At 52.9% G+C, this 21,421-nt stretch overlaps 1 long non-coding RNA gene across 1 annotated transcript; it reads left to right on the top strand.

The window, feature by feature from the left end:
- The first annotated feature begins 3,266 nt into the window (after positions 1-3,266).
- Positions 3,267-20,581, top strand: LOC115654084. Its single transcript, XR_004001084.1, has 3 exons — positions 3,267-3,277; positions 13,043-13,047; positions 20,490-20,581. It is a non-coding gene; the product is annotated as an uncharacterized LOC115654084 (long non-coding RNA).
- Positions 20,582-21,421: the final 840 nt, after the last annotated feature.

Consider the following 21,421-nt stretch of genomic DNA (forward strand, 5'->3'; position numbering starts at 1 on the left):
AAATTCACCCATGGGCATGGCCTCAGCAACTCTTGGTGCCTGTGCTGGTCCATTTATGGGAGGTTTGTGAGGGGGATGTTTTTAATAATAATTTATGCTCATTCAAACTGGATTGAGGCAAGCATCTTGCCCCACTGCACAGCCTAGACTATAGCTGATAAATGGCATCTTACCTTTGCCATGTTGAGGTTGCCTGAGTCAGACAGGAGCGACAATGGTACCCAGTTCACTAGTGCTGTAGTTCAGGAATTTATTTAACAACAAAAGAGCAACCAAGACATTCCAGCTGCGCCCTGCCACCCTTCTTCGAGCGGCCGAGTGCCGTGGGCTGTGTGAATCAGAAGAGAGGGAATGAAGAAGATGCCACGTGGCAGCATGGAAGCCAAGCAGGCCAGGCTTCTTTTCCACGATCGCAGGATACCAGAAGCTACACTAGGAAAGCCAGCCGCAGAACTCTTAATGGGAAGGAACCTAGCAATTCACCTGGGCTCTCTGCACCCTGATGGAGCCGCTGAGAGAGTAGCAGGCTGGATCCGATGTACGAGCACCATCACAAACTTTAGGTGTAAGTAACGCACTATATGCTCTTAATTTTTGCAATGGCCCTCGCTGGTTATCAGGCCACATCGTAGCACAGGTGAGACCCTGTCCCGAGTTACCAGGTGGAAGGCACATTCGTAGACGTTAGTCAGGTTAATCTGCAGGACCACGAGGAGATGCCTACAGAGAATTCTTTCAGAGCTGGACGTACCAGGTGTTATGGCGCCATTAGACCATCCGATTACTCCATCCAGACATACTGAGACAGCTGAGGACCGCGTACCAACCCCTGCAGTGGATCTGGACGCGAGGCCAGCCGAGGGATTGTGTTATCAGAGAGTCCTGCTGCATCCGTGATCAAGAAGTGCAGGTGTTTCCACGGAGACTTTCCAGAGAATCTCCCAGACCTAGATACTGACTGGATGTGCAGTGGTACAACAATGACACCAGAGGGCAGAACAATCCCTTGTAAGTGCCTGAGGATGAGGGAGGTCGATCCAACCTCTTCGTGAGGAGGGTGGGTTGAGTTGTTATAATGGTGCCACGCACTCCGTTCTCCCCCCACCACTGTTCATGAGGCGCCCACACATCCCCTCCAGCTCTGGCCCCAGCTTCACCGAATGGACCGGCTGCACGGGAGCTGGGCTCTCTGGGCCTGCGGAAATGCAGCTGGTGCAAAGCAGGAGCACAGTGATGCTCCTCTTGCCTGAGGGTGGCCCTGTCACTGAGACCGTGGCTCTTCCAGCGCCAGGGAAGTGTGAGCCATCCCATGGGACAGGCATACAGCAGCAAGCCAGCGAGACGCACCTGGGCCACCACAGCTGGAGATCACCAGCACCTCTTCCAGGGAGGGCAGCTGGGCAGCAGCCCTGAGCCACAGGCCTGTCCATGGTGCATGAGAAGCCACTGCTCACTCCAACAAGTTTGTTGACTGCAGCTGTGTCTACGGGTGACCCTGGCAGGGCTGGCAGGGCTAATCCTGACACCTTAGGGACTCTTGAAGACAGAACCTGACCTGCCCTAAACCCTGGGCTATTCTGCAACTGAAATGAGCCATCAGCTCTTGAGGACTCCCTGCACACGCGCCCAGAGGAACAAACACACTATTCGGACAGCTCCTCCCAAGGAGATCCTCACCTCCCAGAGGGCGTGATCCCCAGGCTGCTGCACACCATGCAGGGAGATCACACACAAGCAGGAGATGACGGAGACCACAGGACACTGTCTCTGTTGCCATGTTGGCATGGAGATACCCAAGTGATGGGGACCACACAAGAGTCTTGACAGGCAGACGGATGCGTGGCTTAGGCAGCAGGGCACTTGGTGAGGAGGTCCGGTTCCACTTCCTTCCAGGGACACTGCGCGATCACGCCATGAATTGCTGGGCAGAGTCAGGCCCTGTGCTCCCAGTGGGGTGTTTTGCCTGTGCCGAGAGCTCATGCAAGGGTCACGCTGACACCCTCTGTGCAAGGGGATGGGCAATGGACTGGCTGCAGGGCCTGGCGTGTGCTCTGCGCCCAGGGTGATGGCACACTGGGAGCACGCCGCCCATTGTCCAGGCCAGACTAGAAAGAGCAGAGCTCAGGGCCTGGATTGAGGGGCAGCAGGACAGACTGGCTCATGGGGACAGGGCTTGTTTAGTCTGCAGTGACCTGGCAGTGAGGAGATGGGGCCAGAGGAGTGAAGCCAGCTCAGAGCTAATGGGACGTGAAGGAACTGCTGGAGGTTGGTGGGCAGGCAGAGCTCAAGGCGCTGAGAACAGAGGCACATGCAGGGGCTGCCAGCCTGGGGAACCTTTACATGTAAAGCTCTAAGATGCCAGCTCCAGGTGCCCAAAGCCAGTCCCTCCTGGGGTCTGAGGGGCACCGGAGGGGGCAGGAGAACAGCTTCCCTGGCCCCTCTCCTGGCATTTGCACAGCCAGCCAGGTTAGAAGGGAAAGGCACTTGCTGTTAACAAGCAGGGGTAGCTCTGATTGGCCCTGCTGCCCCCTAGGAGTCATGCCCTCCTGCTTGCCCTGGCTGCCAGAAAATGGGGCTCTCTGTTTCCAGGGTGTGACTGGTCTTGCAGGGGTCACTTCTCAAGCTGAGATCCTGGAGCTGCAGAGTCTGGCTGCCTTACTGGTTTGATTGGCGTTTGTCTAACTTCCCGCACAGGGCTGCATGGGAATGGGATGGTGTTACGTGGTGTGAGGGGCCCCCAGCCTGCCCCAGGCAGCACTCAGCAGCCAGCAGAGAGACAGACTATTCTGTGATATGCCAGACAGGGCGTGTGTCCCCAAAACTGGTGCCCTGGGGCCTGTGGCTCAGGGCAGCGGCACAGGCGGGGATCGCACCTAGGTTGCATCATCATCCTGATCAGTCACACAACCAAAACCTGGCGGCTGGGACTCGGCTGCCTGGCTGGGCCCAGGGGATGCCCAGCGCCCAGCTGAGTTTAACTGAAGGTGCTGGAGAAGGAGGCTAATCCTTCACTAGGGCGATCCTTGGGTGCCTCTGGCGTTACTGCTCCCAACCCTGGTGAGAGACAGCAGAGATGCCAGGCCGGGGACAAGCACTGCTGGCAAAAGACCCAGGGTCAAATCCCAAACACAGCATTCCCCAGTCCTGGTGCACTGCACCCGCCCTAGTGACACCGCAGGGGCTGGGCCTACACTTGTATAACAAGGCCAAGAGACTCACCGACCGACTGGAGTGACAGTAACTGCTGCTGCCAGGGAGAGGATCTCTAATCAGCAGTGTGACCAGGGGAGCAGCAAGGGCAGCGAGGGCCGACCGGCTCCTTCAGCCACATGCAGAGGCAGCGACAGTCAGGAATGGGCCTGGCCTGAGGTTGTGGGCAGAAACATCTCAATAGCCATTAGCACCTCCCTCGTGGGAGCAGCTGGAGGCATGAGCTGAAGAAATGCAGCATCCAAGCTATTACAGTCCCTGGCCCAGAGCAAGCTCATGAAGCAAGAACCTGCTCCCTGGATTAGGCCCTGCAATGGGCTCTAACCCTCTGCAACTCCGAGCAGAGAGAGAAGCCAGTGTCGGGGTGCAGGAATTGCCAGAGTGGATCAGCCCCAGGATCCATCTAGCCCAGTGTCCTCTCTCAGATACTGCCAGTACCAGGGGCTATAGAAGGAGATGAAAGAACCCTGTAGTAGCAAGTGTGGGATCATCTACCTTGACATCAGGTCTTCTCCTGGTCTCCAATCGCTAGAGATTGATTCCAGCCCTGAGCATGAAGGTTAATGTCCCTGCCAGAGCTTGTCATTCATGGCAGGACTGTGGCTTTTTGAGACACAAATACCCAATGCCTGTTTGAACCTTGTTAATTACTCCTGAACACATTACTCAAAATCAACAAATACTCCAAAAGCCACAGTCACGTAACTGAGAAAGAAGGCCGTGCTGGCTAAAAAACTGACCTGGTTTAGAGGGGAATTGATGCCCGCTATTAAAAAAATGTAACAAATGGAAGAAAGGAAAAGAGTATAGTGATGAATATAAATCAGAAGTTAGGAATTGTAGAAACTTGATAAGGGAAGCAAAGGTACACAAGGAGAAAATTGTGACCAGCAGAGTTAAAGACAATATAAGTTTTTTTTAAAATACATTGGGAACAAAAAGAATCCTGACAATGACATTGTTCTGTTACTAGAGGGAAATGGTAAAGTTATCAATAATAATGCAGAAAAGGCAGAAGTATTCAATAAATATTCACATTTTTCTAATTAAACTTCCTCCCAACTGATTTTGTTCATAGTTGCTTTCAGCTTTGTGAAATTGGCACCAAGTATGCATATTACTGGTCTTGATTTTATTCTGCTTGTACATTATAAAAGAGATCAAGTCATGATTATGTGTACCTAGGCGACCATTGATGTTTAGTTCTGTGATCAGTTCTTCTTTATATGTTAGGACATTGAGAAAATAAAGAATTCCCCCATGTTGGCTGCAATAATTTTTGCGTTAGCAGATTGTCATCTATAATGTTTAGAAATTCCAAGAATATTTTAGTATTGGCAGCATGAAACCTCCAGCACATCTCTCAAACTGAAGTCCCCACGGTCATACAGTTTCCCCCCTACCTATGCGTTATACATTGGTGCGTAAGGAGATGGTCATCCTGTTCCCTAGTGTGATTTGGTGGTCTGTAGCAGACACCAACTAGTAGCCAGTCTTGTGCTTCATCTGTTAGGACATTGCTCCATAAGCGTTCAAGATCATTTTCTTCAGAGTTATCAGTGACTTGGAAGCAGGTCGTGCTATCAAGTATCAGGAGGTAGCTGTGTTAATCTGTATCCACAAAAACAATAAGGAGTCCGGTGGCACCTTAAACACTAACAGATTTATTTGGGCATAAGCTTTGAAAAGGAAATCTGTTAGGTGCCACCGGACTCCTTGTAGGTTAGGCTATTTTTGACACAGTGCCACTCCCCCTCCCCTTTTGCCCACTCAATCCTTCTGAAATAGGCTATAGCCATTGATTTTGACATTCTAACCGTACAAATCATCCCACAGATTTCAGAAATATGCTAACTCAAACGAATGCTCTTCCATGATGAAAGCAGCCCAAACAACCAAACATTCAGCAACTCCCACGGCCCCTTCTGCTTGTCCTTACTCCTTGTGTTATGCCTGCACTTCAGCCCTGCTCCTTCAGTGACTCTGCATGAGAGATGCTGTGCCCAGTGGATACTTACTGATGGGGCTATGGCCGTACAGAGCTCACTGTCGGACTGGGGCCATGAACAGTAAATTTCTTGGGGCAGGAGCCAGGATTGTTGTGATGAAGTGGGAACTTTTTGTAATATTTTTATGAAGCCTGTGTGCCTCAGTTTCCCCTGTGTGCCACATTGTTACCTGGGGTGGAAAAGGGCTGTTTTCTACCAGGGCAGGTGAAGAGACATAGATATGGGTGTCGCTGAGCTGTCTGGGCCTGATCCCCATATCAGTGGAGCCTCTGAAAGACAACAGTAAATCCAATTACCTGGACGTTGATACCTAGCAACCAACACCCCGAGGGACTCCCTGCCTCTCCTTAGGGAAACTGAACAACAGTCCCCCAGCTTGAGATCAAAGGACTAGGGAGCTCCAAGGTGGGGGGGGGAGATAAGCATTGGCTGCTGGAGGCAATCAGAGGGCTTTGACCTGGGATTCGGACCAAGGAGGTCAGACAGATGGAGAGACAGAGCTTGACCCAAGGGGATCCCTACAGCATGACTGGGCTCTGGGCTGGCCAGACTGGAGGATGCTCCAACCGTCAGTTCTCTGGGCTACCCTAAGGGCTCCCTGTGCTGTGTCCAGGTGACAGACAGACCCGGTCACCCGACTGTTCTGGCAACGCTGGGTGAGTGTCACTGCAGATGCTGGGGAAGGTGCATTAATCCCTGTGGAGTGGACAGGTCTCCACCAGGGTCTGTCTCAGTGGGACTTGCTGGGCAGAGCTCATGGGGTGAAGCAAGGGGGCTGCAGGCCCAGAGGTCCAGTGTCAGGAGGCAGAGAAGCCGCATGGCTGAACCTGGAGGAAGAACGAGGCCCACAGGGAGTCCAGCCCACTGATGGGTTCCTCCTACAGACCCTTCCAAAGCTGGAGCCTAGCCCTGACCTGTGGGTCCGTGACAGTTGTAGGTGTATGCAGTACTATGCACAGGAATTGTGTGTGTCTGTACAGCACTGTGTATGTGTAACAGATAACAGATATTATGACACATCAGGAAGATCCAAGCATAATGGGAGCCATGCAGACAGAGAAACTACACACCCTGCGTATGTGCCCCAAAGTGGCAGATAGGAACAAAGCACCTTGTTTTCTGGGTTCTCAGAAAGCAAAACCAGCCAAAACACTGAAAAGCTTCTGACTGTAACTGGTGAAAATGCCTTTTCCATCTCCTGGGACCACCACAGAACAAGCCAACAAATGCCAGAAACATGCCAAACACATTCCCCTCCGGCCTGAGAGCCGAGCGGAAACGTATCAGCACCAAGAGCGACTGGTGAAAGGACATGCTCAGCACTGAAAACAGGGGGCTCTCCCGGAACTGCCAGCTCTGCTGGGCCGAGTGCCGGTGTCCTGCCCAGCACCCTGGCAGCTCTTGGCATTGCCGGCTGTGCTGTGCACAAGACACGCTGGAAGGGTCCAGCCAGAATGAAAGCGCAGAAGAAGGGTCGGGGCTGGCAGAGTCTGGAGAGTGCTCGCCAGATGCGGACAGGGCTGAGGGGGTGGAAATTCTGTGATCCAGGTAGGTCTGGTCGCCCCCGAGGAACCCATGTTACCACAGGGACCATGCGCAGGCTTGAGCACGGTAAGGATGTCACTTATCCCTAAAAGGGTTTATAAAAGGGGAAAGGTGGAGCACGAGGAGGGGCAGGTTTCCAGCAGGCGTGTGGGTGCATTATAGCCCTTCAGCCTGTAACACCAGCCAGTCACAACTCTCCCAGCCTTCCTCACCCTTATGGTCCCAGCCAGAGACTGCCCCACTTGGCCCCTGCCGAGCCTTTTAACTGAGCCTGCTGGGCTGGTTGGCTGCTTCCCTGCAGCCTTTCTAGGCAGCCCTGCTCCTGTCCTGGGGTCGGGGGTGGTAGGACCTCAGAGCATTCAGCAGGGGGCATCCAAGGGCCAGCTACACCCCATCACAGGGCCTCCGGGTGCAAGGTGCTGGACAGTGGGGAGTGGTGGCATCACCCCCAGCTTGGCCAGCCCTACAGGGAGGAGGGAATGGCTCAGGGGTTTGAGCATTGACCTGCTAAACCCAGGGTTGTGAGCTCAGCCCTTGAGGGGCCGCTTAGGAATCTGGGGCAAAATCAGTGCTTGGTGCTGCTAGTGATGGCCGGGGGCTGGACTCAATGACCCTTTGGGGTCCCTTACTGGAGACAGGGTCAAACACCACAAGGCAGATGCTAAAAATCATGAGGTTTTTTTAAACAATGTTGTGGTTTTGGGTCAATCTTTTGATTTTTGAGCTGCCCCTTCCTCCACCCCAAAAGTGCGTGTATGTGTGTGTGTGAGGAGACCCAGAGGAGTCCCAGCCCTGCCAGCTCCCCACTTCCACAGAGCAAGTGGAATCTGGCCCCACTCCTGGGGCTCTTACAGCTGCTGGTTGGAGCGGGGCCTCCAGCTTCTCCCCAAACCCCAAGGTTCTCATTAATTCTGTGTCAGCCCAGACCCACATCTGCCCCTCCCCCCTACCTGGCAATTAATCCTGCCCCCTCCATGTCTGCCCTTCCCCCCTACCTGGCAATTAATCCTGCCCCCTCCATGTCTGCCCTTCCCCCCACCTGGCAATTAATCCTGCCCCCTCCATGTCTGTCCCTTCCCCCCACCTGGCAATTAATCCTGCCCCCTCCATGTCTGTCCCTTCCCCCCACCTGGCAATTAATCCTGCCCCCTCCATGTCTGCCCTTCCCCCCTACCTGGCAATTAATCCTGCCCCCTCCATGTCTGTCCCTTCCCCCCACCTGGCAATTAATCCTGCCCCCTCCATGTCTGTCCTTCCCCCCACCTGGCAATTAATCCTGCCCCCTCCATGTCTGTCCCTCCCCCCCATCTGGCAATTAATCCTGCCCCCTCCATGTCTGCCCCTCCTCCCTACCTGGCAATTAATCCTGCCCCCTCCATGTCTGCCCTTCCCCCCTACCTGGCAATTAATCCTGCCCCCTCCATGTCTGTCCCTTCCCCCCTCCTGGCAATTAATCCTGCCCCCTCCATGTCTGTCCCTCCCCCCCATCTGGCAATTAATCCTGCCCCCTCCATGTCTGCCCCTCCTCCCTACCTGGCAATTAATCCTGCCCCCTCCATGTCTGCCCTTCCCCACACCTGGCAATTAATCCTGCCCCCTCCATGTCTGCCGTTCCCCACACCTGGCAATTAATCCTGCCCCCTCCATGTCTGTCCCTCCCCCCCATCTGGCAATTAATCCTGCCCCCTCCATGTCTGCCCCTCCTCCCTACCTGGCAATTAATCCTGCCCCCTCCATGTCTGCCCTTCCCCACACCTGGCAATTAATCCTGCCCCCTCCATGTCTGCCGTTCCCCACACCTGGCAATTAATCCTGCCCCCTCCATGTCTGCCCCTCCTCCCTACCTGGCAATTAATCCTGCCCCCTCCATGTCTGCCCTTCCCCACACCTGGCAATTAATCCTGCCCCCTCCATGTCTGCCGTTCCCCACACCTGGCAATTAATCCTGCCCCCTCCATGTCTGTCCCTCCCCCCCATCTGGCAATTAATCCTGCCCCCTCCATGTCTGCCCCTCCTCCCTACCTGGCAATTAATCCTGCCCCCTCCATGTCTGCCCCTCCTCCCTACCTGGCAATTAATCCTGCCCCCTCCATGTCTGCCCTTCCCCACACCTGGCAATTAATCCTGCCCCCTCCATGTCTGCCCTTCCCCACACCTGGCAATTAATCCTGCCCCCTCCATGTCTGCCGTTCCCCACACCTGGCAATTAATCCTGTCCCCCACCCCCTAGCAGCTGGGAACATAAGAACATCTTAGGAACATCAGAATGGCCACACTGGGTCAGACCAAGGGTCTATCTAGCCCAGTATCCGGTCTGCCGACAGTGCTGGTACAAGACGCTTCGGGGGAAGGAACAGAACAGGGCAATTATCAAGTGATCCATCCCCCGGCGTCCAGTCCCAGCTTCCGGCAGTAACAGGCTAAGGGACACGCAGAGCGTGGGATTAGGTCCCTGCCCAGCCTGGCTAACAGCCAGTGATGGACCTGTCCTCTATGAACTTATCTCATTCTTTTTTTAACCCTTAGAGTCTTGGTCTTCACAACAAACAGAGTTCCACAGGTTTGCTGAGTGTTGTGAGACAAGGTTCTTCCTTCGGTTTGTTTTAAACCCACTGCCTATTCATTTCAATTGGTGTCACAGAATGGGAATTTTCTCTAATATTTTGTACGGAAATTGTGTGTGCCTCAGTTTCCCCTATATACTGCATTGTTAATGGGCAGCAGAAAAATGTTATTCACCCTCAGCAGAGACCCAGGTGTGACTGACACATGGCTGTGTGGGGCCTGGGCCCCGGGCTCGTGGGGAGTCTGCATGGGAATCACCACCAAACGGTGGTGGTGGCTGGGGTAGGGGGACCCAGGCCCACCTGATTTCACTGGGTCCCAGCTCAAGGCCTTAACGGTGGTGGAGAATCCAGCCATAATGTGCTGACCTTACATGGATGGGAGGTACCACTCACTCCCCCTCCCTGGGCTACTTCTTACTGTGCTGTAATCCATATGGTGTCGGGGGCTCCAGGCTCCTCACTGCCGGTAACTCCCTGGGACTCCGACTCCCGCCATTCAGCTGTAAGTAACAGGTCCCAGTATCTCCGGCTCCTGCAGGCAAGGGCTGTAACGGCTCCATGGCTGGAGCCTGCGCCAAGCGTCCTTCCTCCTTGGTGGTCAGCCCAGACTGAGCTGGGCTGCTCTCCTTTGTGCCAGCACAGCATTTGGAGCGTGCCCAGCAGAGTCTGAAGGGTGGGACTTCCTCTGCCCATAGTGGGGTATGCACACCCCATCACACCCCTCCACCAGGGTATTAAATGTAATGACATTATGGTCACTAGGACTGAGTGGTTCAACGACATTCATCCCTTGGATCAGATCCTGTGCTCCATGTAGGACTAAATCAAGAATTGCCTCTCCCCTCATGGGTTCCAGGACTAGCTGCTCCAAGAAGCAGTTACTTTAGGGGTCAGGAAATTTTCTCTCTGCATCCCAGTGAGGTGACCTGTACCCAGTCAATGTGGGGATAATGGAAATCTCCTGTACTGGTCCCTTGCACTTGAGTGGAGAGGGAGGCCACTCTGTCTCTCTCCTGGCAGACCGCACGTAACAGTCTTATAGGGGAGAGCTCCAGCCCCTGGGCAGGGTGAAGCACATCAGGCTTTAGCCCACAGCCGCCTGGCTGGACAGACAGCAAGCAACACACAGGAGTTTCTGGCCTAGGGGAACAGGCTGCCACTCCGGGGGTGCGGTTGGTGGCAGGGGGCAGTAGAGGAACCCTGTGGGAACCTTGGGGTACTCAGCTGCTGGCAGTTCCAGCAGTTCCTCGGGGTCCTCATCTGCCTCCCCTGATTGCAAGGCGTCAGTCTGCGCCAGGGCTGGGCCAGGCTCTTGCAAGGCATCTGGGACGATCCCAATCCATTGAGGCGCCTTTTCTGTGCAGCAGGGCGGTGCCTGGGCTGAGGTCCATGTTCTGTTCTCACACGGTCCTACCCCGTGTCTGTGGCCTGCTTGTCCCTCAGCCAGTGCCAGGTTGGGGTGGAGGCTGTTGGTATCAATCCTGAGTTGGAACATTCTCAGACTCTAAAAGGGCAAAGGTGGAGTGGTGGGCAGCAGTGGGCAGGAGAGAAGGAGACCCGTATAGACGGGAAGGGGAGCACGGGCAGCAGGCGGAGAGAGACCTATTGCTAATGCAGAGACTAACCAGGGACATCCCCCAATGTTCCCCTCCCTTCTGGGTTCCCCAGGGCAGTGGAGCTGGGGCAGTCCTTCCAGCTCTGGAAGAATAAGACCTATCCTCCCCACATGGCTCTGGCCAAATGGCAGTGCCAGGGGAAGCAAAGAGCCAAGAGGCAAGACCATCTTGGAAGAACTCAGCTCACAAGGAGACAGTGACACCCCTCTGATTGGGCTCCTATCCCTGGCACCCTGCCGCATGTCAGCTCCTGAGAGAGAGACAATGGAGGTGAACACAGGTCATTCGGAACCAGCAAAGTCCGTTAAGTTGGACTGGCCTGTGCCCTGGGTCCTGCCCCACGCGCAGCGAGCCTGCAGCATGACATAATCCATGGGGATGGATTCCTGCACACGGAGTGACCTTTGCATTTATGGGTTTCCTGTGCCCTTGTTGTCACAGTAACCTGAAGAAGTCCTTGTTTGTGTTTGGATTTTATGTGCCAACGATGGAAAAAATGGAGCAGAGGCAAATATTTGAAAGGGAAAAATGTGGATAATGCAGCAGCTGTGCTGTTCCATGGGTTCACGGCTGGTTCAGGAGACAAGCTTGTTTATGAGGCCAGGGGCAGTGATCCACAGAGAAGATAGATAGATGCTCCCGGCCTCCAGCCTGCTCTGGGTTGGGCACTGACCTCTAGCCCTGAAAGCCCCAAAGGCATCCAATGGCCCCAGTATGACAGCCCATCTTGGCCAGCTCACCTCAGAAGAGACACTTGCATGCAGAGACTTGAAAGCTATACCAGATCCCTGTGATCATCTAGACCGACCCCGTGCATAGCACAGGCCCTAGCATTTCATCCCGTGAGTCCTGCATCCAGATCCTTACTTGGGGCTGTGCTAGAGTGTATCTTGCAGAATGGCATCCCATCATGATGGGTGTGATCAGAACCACCATGTCTCATGGCTAATAAAGTGGCATCTTCAGCATTTGACTTGGTGCTCAGAAAATAGCATTATACCAGGTCAGTGCAGCACGTATTGAAGGGATTAGACACTGACTGACAGATCTCAAAATGTATTTGTAAATCAGGAATCATCATCCAAAGAGCTGTTTCTAGTGGAGTCCCGCAGGAATCTGTTCTCTTCCCAATGAAAATCAATGTCTTTATCAATGATCTGGAAGGAAATGTAATATCTTTTTCTTTTGTGGCATCTCCATCACAGGAGGTTTGCAACCAGGGTACCCCATTCAGTACAATCCTCTGCTAATCTCTGTGTGGATGAATAGACCTTTTGGTCCCCCCAGGAGACCATGTGTCCAGCCAAGATCTTCTTTTTCTGCCTTGTGTTCTTCTGCCATCAACTTTCCTTTCCAGTGCCCATAAACATGCATCGCCCACTGAACCTCTGAAAATATATCCTAAAATCAAATCTCTCTGCAAAAGTCTAACTGGGGTTTCTCAGAGAATGTAAAATCATTGATGGTAAAATTTGCAGATGACAAAAATTAGTTGAATGGTAAATAATGATAAGGACAGGTCAATTTCACCAGGTGATCTGGATCACATGGTAAAGTGGGCTCACTTGGATAACATGCGTTTAATAAAGCAAAACGCAAGGGCATCTATCTAGTGACTGCAGGTCACACTTACAGTTTGGGGACTGGATTTTAGGGACCGGTTACTCAAAAAAGGACTTAAGCTTCATGGTGGAAAGAGTGTGCACAGGAGCTTGCAGTGCGCTGTGGGGCGACGAGAGCAAATGTGATCCAAGGAGTATCCCATGGGAGCAGGAAGTAGCATTACCACTGGGTCTGGCATTAGTGAGACCATCACTGAATACTGGATTCAGTTCTGGTGGCCACACTTCAGGATGAATGGTGACTAATTGGAAAGGGTTCAGAAAAGAGCTACGAGAATGAGTCAAGGTCTGAAGAAACTCAGCCTCTTAAAAAAGGAAGAAGGTTAAGAGGTGACTTGATCACAGTCTCTAAGCACCTCCACAGGGAGCAGATTTCCAACAGCAGAGTGCTCTTTCGTTAGCCGACAAAGGCAGAACAATATCCAACGGCGGGAGGCTGAAGCTATACAAATTCAGGAGCTAGTTTTTAATAGTAAAGGTAATCAACCATTGGCACCACTTGTCCAGGGACATAGTGGATTCTCCGTCACTCAGAGCCTTTAAATCGTGATTGAATTTCTTTCTAATATGACTGTTCTCACTCCACAAGAAGTTCTGGGCGGGGTCACGTGGGCTAGGCAGGTCACACTGGATGGTGCTGGCTTTAAAAATCTATGACTGTACAGGCTGGAAACGCGGGGCTTCATGCCATGTGCCGGGCGGGGGAGTGAAGGTGCCTCTCCTTCCCCGCAACAAACACAGCCCTTTGGGTTGCCCTTCCAGGCCACTTACTGTGGGGTCCCCATTATACAGTCTATTATCTCCCCAAATCAGGGGCTGCTGCCTTAACCTGGCCAGCAAACCCACCTCCACCACCTGAGAACTGAAGAGAATCTCAGGCATCCAGGTGGCAGCAGATGGGACACAAGGTAAGAGCTACTCTGGCTGCTGCATCCCTCCTGGCTGCCCCTCACAGCTCAGGTGAGGAACCAGATTTCCTCAGATGGGAGCCAGGGACAAATCCATAACGACGCAGCTAATGCAGAAACCCAGCCACCTGCTGACCAACCCCCAACCTCCTCCCCAGGGACACCGAGCTTCCAAGGAGCTGGAACCAGGACCGGAGACCCTCTGGGAGTCAGGACGAGTCACACAGAGGGATGGGATAGGAGAACTGGACTAGACTCCCCAGTGCACATTCACCTAGATTGTCTAGTCTACTTTTAAATACCTGCAGCAGCAGCAGGGCTCCCAGCCCTTCCCCGAGTGGGGAGGGTGTGCCACGGCCTGAACTTTCCCCCTGCAGACATCACCCTTGTGTGGAGGGGGAGCCACCAGCACCATCTCACTCTCAAGGGATTGTTTCTAAAATTCAGCCTGAATTCTCTGTGGTGTCCTTCTGCTGAGATCCCCACACCCCTTGTCCTGAGTCACCCTTGTCGTGAGTCACTTGGGTGCCTCCCATGCAGACTGACCCTGGCCCCCACTGTTAGTTAACAGGGATAAGATACGAAAGGGCTGGTAGGATGTTTCCTAAAGTTCAATGATCCGTTCAAAGCTCGGTGAACTGCAAAAAGTGAGTCGCCCAAATGATAGAAATTTATTGTAGACTTTTCTACAACTGTTTCAATCGTTGGATTCAAGAGGTGGTAACAAAGTTATTAATATCTTTCTTTGAGAAGATAATTAATTTTTTTTCAACAAAGGAAATGCAATAGGTTTAATCCACCTGGATTTCAGTAAGGCATTTGATACAGTTCCACATGGGAAATTATTAGTTAAACTGGAAAAGATGGGGATTAATATGAGAACTGAAAGGTGGACAAGGAACTGGTTAAAGGGGAGACCACAACGGATCGTACTGAAAAGTGAACTGTCAGGCTGGAAGGAGGTTATTAGTGGAGTTCCTCAGGTATCAGTCTTGAGACCAATCTTATTTAACATTTTTATTACCGACCTTGGCACAAAAAGTGGGAATGTGCTAATAAAATTTGCAGATGACACAAAGCGGGGAGGGATTGCCAATATGGTGGAGGACCGGAATATCATACAAGAAGATCTGAATGACCTGGAAAACTGGAGTTATAGAAAGGGGATGAAATTTAATAGTACAAAGTGCCAGGTCATGCACTTAGAGACTAACAACAAGAACTTTTGCTATTAACTGGGGACTTATCAGTTGGAGGTGACAGAGAAGGAGAAAGACCTGGGTGTATTAGCTGATCACAGGATGACTATGAGCTGTCAATGTGATGTGACCATGAAAAGGCTAACACAGTCCTGGGGTGCATCAGTCAAGGTATTTCCAGTAGAGATAAGGAGGTGTTAGTACCGTTATACAAGGCACTGGTGAGACCCCACCTGGAATACTGTGTGCAGTTCTGGTCTCCCATGTTTAAGAAGGATGAATTCAAACTGGAACAGATTCAGAAAAGGGCTACTAGGATGATCCGAGGAATGGAAAACCTGTCTTATGAAAAGAGACTCAGAGCTTGGCTTGTTTAGCCTAACCACACGAAGGCTGAGGGGAGCTAGGACTGTTCTCTTAAGTACCTCAGAGGGATAAACACCAAGGAAGGAGAGGAGTTATTTAGGTTAAGTGCTAATGTGGACACAAGAACAAATGGCTATAAACTGGACATCAACAAATTCAGGCTTGAAATTAGGCGAAAGTTTCTAACCATCAGGGGAGTGCACTTCTCAGGGGAGCAGTGGGGGAAAAAACCTAACAAGCTTCAAAGCTGAGTTTGATAAGTTTATGGAGGGGATGGTATGACAGGACTGCCTATGATGGTGTGTGGCCCATCGGTGACTGCATGTAGCAAAAATCCCCAATGGCTGGAGATGGGACACTTCACGGGGAGGGCTCTGAGTTACTACAGAGAATTCTTTCCCGGGTATCTTGCCCACATGCTCAGGGTCTAACTGATGGCCACATCAGGGGTTGGGAAGGGATTTTCCCCCAAGTCAGACTGGCAGAGATCCTGGGTTTTTTTGTTTTTTTTTTGTCTTCCTCTGCAGCGTGGGGCCCAGGTCAATTTTTGGTTTAAACTAGTGAATTCTCTGTAACTTGCACTCTGTGAACCATGATTTGAGGACATGAGTGACTCAGCCAGACATTAGGGGTCCGTTACAGGAGGGGGTGGTGAGTTTCTGTGACCTGCGATGCGCAGGAGGTCAGATCAGATGATCGAGATGGGCCCTTCTGACTTCAGTAAGAGTAGCTGAGTAAGAATATACATTACAATTTAAACCTAACCAGTTTCCCATAAGTGACTTGCCACAAGATGTCAGAACATATTAGTGTTAGAGCTGAGTGGATCTAATATTTAATTTTCTTTCTTGATATAGGAATTAGATATTGTGCTCAGATAATTTCTAAGTTATTATCTGCAAAAACACTTGGAGTTTTTAGTTGCCTAAGTAGCCCCTGGAATCACAGTTAAAGTTGTCTCCTCCCACCCAATCTGAAGTGGCGCCCCTGTGGGCAGGTGGGGAATTTACACCCCGCCCCCTCCTCACACACACTCTGGCCTGATTGGAGCCGCCCCAAATACAGAAGTCAAACGACGCCCATGGTCCCACTCCCCCTCCTGCATGGAGCTGCATGTATAGCCCCAGCACTGGAGTGCGATGGCTGTTTGCAGCCTGTCCCATTGCAAACGCACGTCCAGTTTGCAGCCCCACTGGGTCATTCCAGCTCACCCTGACTCCAGCCCCTCTCCCTTTGGAGCGTGTCGCTGCACTCTGCCATGCTGTCCTGGCAGCTCCTCCAGGCCCTTTGCTTACCTGTTCGAGAGGCAAGTTAAACGGGACAGGACCTACCATTGATCCCCCCAGTACCCACTAGCAGCTGCCCACAATTAACTACACTGCCATTCACCAGTCACCTGCACACAGCTTCCAACAGATGCCCGAGTGCCCAGCAAATCCAATATTGATTCATTTTCCAGGTAAGACTGTCTGCAACTCCCAATACCAGATGCTTTCTACAGTCCAGATACTGTATCTCTCTCTCTCTCTCACGCCCCATCCCTCTCAGCCAGGAACTGCATCATTCTGTCAAAAGAGGCAACTGGGTTTGTCTGGCGAGACGACAGCTTTTATAAACAGCGCTGGGAAAATAATGTGCAGCCAGTGATGTGTTCAGGGGCCTCTGCCTCTTCTTCCTTGACTTTAGCAAAGCTTTTGACACGGTCTCCCACAGTATTCTTGCCAGCAAGTTAAAGAAGTATGGGCTGGATGAATGGACTATAAGGTGGATAGAAAGCTGGCTAGATCGTCGGCTCAGCAGTTAGTGATCAATGGCTCCATGCCTAGCTGGCAGCCGGTTTCAAGTGGAGTGCCCCAGAGGTTGGTCCTGGGGCCAGTTTTGTTCAATATCTTCATTAATGATCTGGAGGATGGCGTGGACTGCACTCTCAGCACGTTTGCCAATGACACTAAACTGGGAGGAGTGGTGGATATGCTGGAGGGTAGGGATAGGATACAGAGGGACCAAGACAAATTAGAGGATTGGGCCAAAAGAAATCTGAGGAAATTCAAGAAGGACAAGTGCAGAGTCCTGCACTTAGGATGGAAGAATCCCATTCACTGCTACAGACTAGGGAATGAGCGGCTAGGCAGCAGTGCTGCAGAAAAGAACCTAGGGGTTACAGCGGATGAGAAGCTGGATATGAGTCGACAGTGTGTCCTTGGTGCCAAGAAGGCTAACGGCATTTTGGGCTGTATAAATAGGGGCATTGCAAGCAGATCGAGGGATGTGATCATTCTCCTCTATTCGACATTGGTGAGGCCTCATCTGGAGTACTGTGTCCAGTTTTGGGCCCCACACTACAAGAAGGATGTGGAAAAATTGGAAAGAGTCCAGCGGAGGGCAACAAAAATGATTATGGGGCTGGAGCACACGACTTATGAGGAGAGGCTGAGGGAACTGGGATTGTTTAGTCTGCAGAAGAGAAGAATGAGGGGGGATTTGACAGCTACTTTTAACTACCTGAAAGGGGGTTCCAAAGAGGATGGATCTAGACTGTTCTCTGTGCTAGCAGATGACAGAACAAGGAGCAATGGTCTCAAGTTGCAGTGGGGGAGGTTTAAATTGGATATTAGGAAAAACTTTTTCACTCAGAGAGTGGTGAAGCACTGGAATGGGTTCCCTAGGGAGATGGTGGAATCTCCTTCCTTAGAGGTTTTTAAGGTCAGGCTTGACAAAGCCCTGGCTGGGATGATTTAGTTGGGAATTGGTCCTGCTTTGAGCAGGGAGTTGCACTAGATGACCTCCTGAGGTCCCTTCCAACCCTGATATTCTATGAGTCTATGATTCTGTTTGTAATTTGCCCACGAGCAGAGAGATTCTCTGGTGTTTATTTATCTACCAAAGTGTCATGTTCAAAGTATGGAGAAATTCACATGGCCACACGGTCATATGGCATGTTTCTGTGCTCTGATTGGGTGAGCCTGATGCTTATAGGGCCCGTTCCAGCTCCCATTAAAGTGCACCCATATGGTTCAAACATGTCCATTGATGCAGTCAGCGTTTGCATTCTGTAGATACCCCAGCACATGGGTTCCCTCCAGCCACTTCCTTTGCTAGAACCTTGGCAGAAAGCAAGTGCCCAAGAGGCCTGGCCATGCTCAGACTGGCCATTTCTTGACCCGGCTCTGTCCATGAGCTGCTGGCTGGGGGACTCTGCGCAGTCTCGTTGTGTATGCACCACCACTGGGAGAAAAATAGAAGTTCGATGTGGGGATGGAATGCCAGGATCATCCCCCTTCCGGAGTCACAGATCCATGCCACAGTCCCCCCGCCTGTTGGTACCTCCTACAATGTCTGTCTATTGGCAATGGGCGAGTGCATTTGTTGGCTGATTCCCTTAAAATCTGGTTGCCTGGTGCCTGGGCTGGCTGGTCAATGGGCATGTTGCCCAGGGTTCCCTGCTTGTCACTAGAGATATGTCTACACTGCAAGACAGCAAGCCTCAGAGCCCAGGCCAACTGACTCAGGCCCCTGGGGCTCGCACTACGGGGCTCAAAGTAGCAGTGTAGCTATTCCCACTCGGGCTGGAGCCTGGGCTCTGAGACTCTCCCCCCCGCCAGGTTTCACAGCCCCGGCTCCAGCCCAGAACGTCTACACTGCTACTTTGAGTTGACCCTGAGTCTCAGACTCACTGTGGCAGGATTTTTTCATTGGTGTAGACGTAACCCCAGGTGTTTTACTGGGGTCCCTTATTAACCTCTGGTGCAGATGTACTCCTGGCTGCAGACACATCTCTGTAGCAGACCCCCCAGCAGCTGAGCCATGCACCATTCATGGAAAGACCCCCTCCCCCACCCTCACCCCCCATTTAGCAGTGACTGTACTTTCCCTTGATTGCACTGTTGCCCCTCTGGCACCATTAGCTGCATCAGCTCTTTGCTCTCTTCTGTCAGCTGCTGCGTGTGGCTGCTTCCCCTTGGGCTGTCCCAGGACAGTTGGCTCTCTCACCTCAGGTCTTTGATCCTTGGGAAGCCCTTCCAGCTGCTTCTAGCTCTGTTCAGCCATGTACTTATCTGGCCCTGATTGTCACAGACTTACTGTCTAGTGTACATGTCCTCCTACCCCTTGGGGGCCAGGCTGGGCTCTTATCCCCATGGCCCCATCATCTTGCAGTCCCTCCCTGGAGTTTCCTGAGGGCCCTGCCCTCCCTCGCCCCGTGTCACCCCGCAGCCCCTAGTTCTTAATGTTCCCTCTGAATACTGTGTTGGTGCCTCAGTGTCCCCTAGGCAGTTCTTAAGTATCTAGGTGGTGATATAAGGGTGTGGGATTGCTACAGAGCAAAGGGCCAGTGCACCTAAATGCCTGACACTCTGTCTCCTGGCAACTGATGGCCTGGACTCCCCCTCTGCAAAGGTGCCAACTGAAGTTGTTGGAGACAAAGAGATCAGGTGACCTCCTGGTCTGGGAAAGGAGCTAAGCAGAGAGGAGGGGCTGGGGGGGTTGTTAGTCTGGAACTGGCTGGGGACGAGGAGTGAAGTGCAGACTTGGGGGTCTGGCTCACTGCCCCCCAGAATGGACCTGGCTGAGGGTCCCATTTGCTGTACCTACAAGCTCTGTTTTAGACCCTGTTCCTGTCATCAAATAAACCTCTGTTTTACTGGCTGGCTGAGAGTCATGTCTGACTGCGAAGTGGGGGTGCAGGACCCTGTGGCTTCCCCAGGACACCGTTGGGACGGGCTCGCTGTGGGAAGCGCACAGAGGGGCAGAGGATGCTGAATGCTCCAAGGAGAGACCCAGGAGGTGAAGACGTGTGAGCTTCTTGCCCTGAAAAAGTCTGCTCAAAGGGAGAGGAGTCTCCCCAAAGTCCTGCCTGGGTTTGTGGGGAGCAGTTCCAGACCATCGCCCGGGGACTCCGTGACAACTGGTAGCAGCAGTGGGATGTACTGCACCCCTTGAATGGCGCTGCTTGCAGTAAGTGACTGGGGAGCAGTAAAACAAAGGGGGGATAATGAGGACCAGGCATGCTGAAGGCTCAAAAAGGGATGGTTTCAGGGGGCGGTTAACCTCTGGGAGTGTGGGACCAGCGAGAAGGACTGTTGGAGTAACAGGGTCCCCCTGAGGACTGCAGCAAGCAGTCTCAGGGGCGGAGGAGCTTGCCGCTCAACCCTGGAGAGAGAAGGATTTTGCAGTAGCAGGGTTCCCCTGGGGATTGCAGGAGCAGTCCCAGGGGCAGAGGAGTCTGCAGCTCGACCCTGGCAAAGAGGTGGTGATCACGAGAAGGGCTGGCACACCAGGGGTTCTTCCTGGAAACCATGGGGGAGCCAAGAGCACACAGGCCTGTGAGTCCAGAGCCATTTGGGAGCACTGAAGTGATGGCCTATCACCAGCTCCTTAAGAAGGACATTGTGATCCTGTGCACAAAGAGAGGGTTACGCATGGGGACATTCACCAAGGCCCAGCTGGAGGAGAAGGACCACTCTGAGGAACAGATTATTGACCCAAATGGGGCTACAAGAGGATCTGGGAGCAGCTGGAGCAGCAGCCAGGCATTCCCAAGAGTCTGGTCCCCAACCAGACGAGGGTCTTCATGATCGGGTTCCCCATCAGGGGATTGGAGATGGATGGGATGGGAGCAGAGCCCGAGAGAGCGAGAGGACCGGGAGAGAAAGCAAGAGCCCGAGGAAAAGCTGCAGGAGAAGCAGCAGCAGCGTGGACTGGCCATGGTGGAGCAGAGAGACATAGGGGGCTGCCCAGGGGTCAGTGGGGAAACACACCTGGTGGGGCGAGACCCTGGGACAGAAGAACTGTGGTGGTGCAGCCGCAGATGCTGAGGGGCTGTGGGACCTGGGTGACGGTCCCCAAGGTGAAGCCCCTCGCCCTGCCTATGGCCCAGATCCCTGTGCAGACCCAGGAGGGGTCGGGCTGGCTGGTAGTTGGGGTTCTCCAGGATATCGGCTGGGAGGCCCTGTTGGGGGGTAACTGTCTCCCCATGGGACAGGATCCAGGCCCCGCTCCTGTAACGGCCGAGGGTTTGAATTCAAATCCAGGGAACCAATTGGCTAGGATGGAAATGGTCAGTGAAAATGCAAATGACCTGGCTGGCAGAGGGGAGGGGCTGCTGGGCTCAGGATACCTGCCTACCTGTAACCAGCCCCCTGGGGCTGAGTGGGAGGGAGAGATGCTCCCCGCCCCCCTGCACACCGGAGAGGGGGCTCACGCTGGCTCTGATGCTGGGACCAGAGCAGAGAGCTCGCTGCCTGCCCCCACTGGGACAGCAAGGGCAGCGCTGAGCACGGGGGGAGCTGAGACCCCAGCTGAGTGGGGGGACACCCGGGCAGGGCAGGTCGGCTGCCAAACAGGTTTGCCTGGTCCAGACGTTCTGCTGGGAAGTGATTAC

The sequence above is a fragment of the Gopherus evgoodei genome, chromosome 6, assembly GCF_007399415.2.
Source record: "Gopherus evgoodei ecotype Sinaloan lineage chromosome 6, rGopEvg1_v1.p, whole genome shotgun sequence".
Lineage (NCBI taxonomy): Eukaryota > Metazoa > Chordata > Testudines > Testudinidae > Gopherus > Gopherus evgoodei.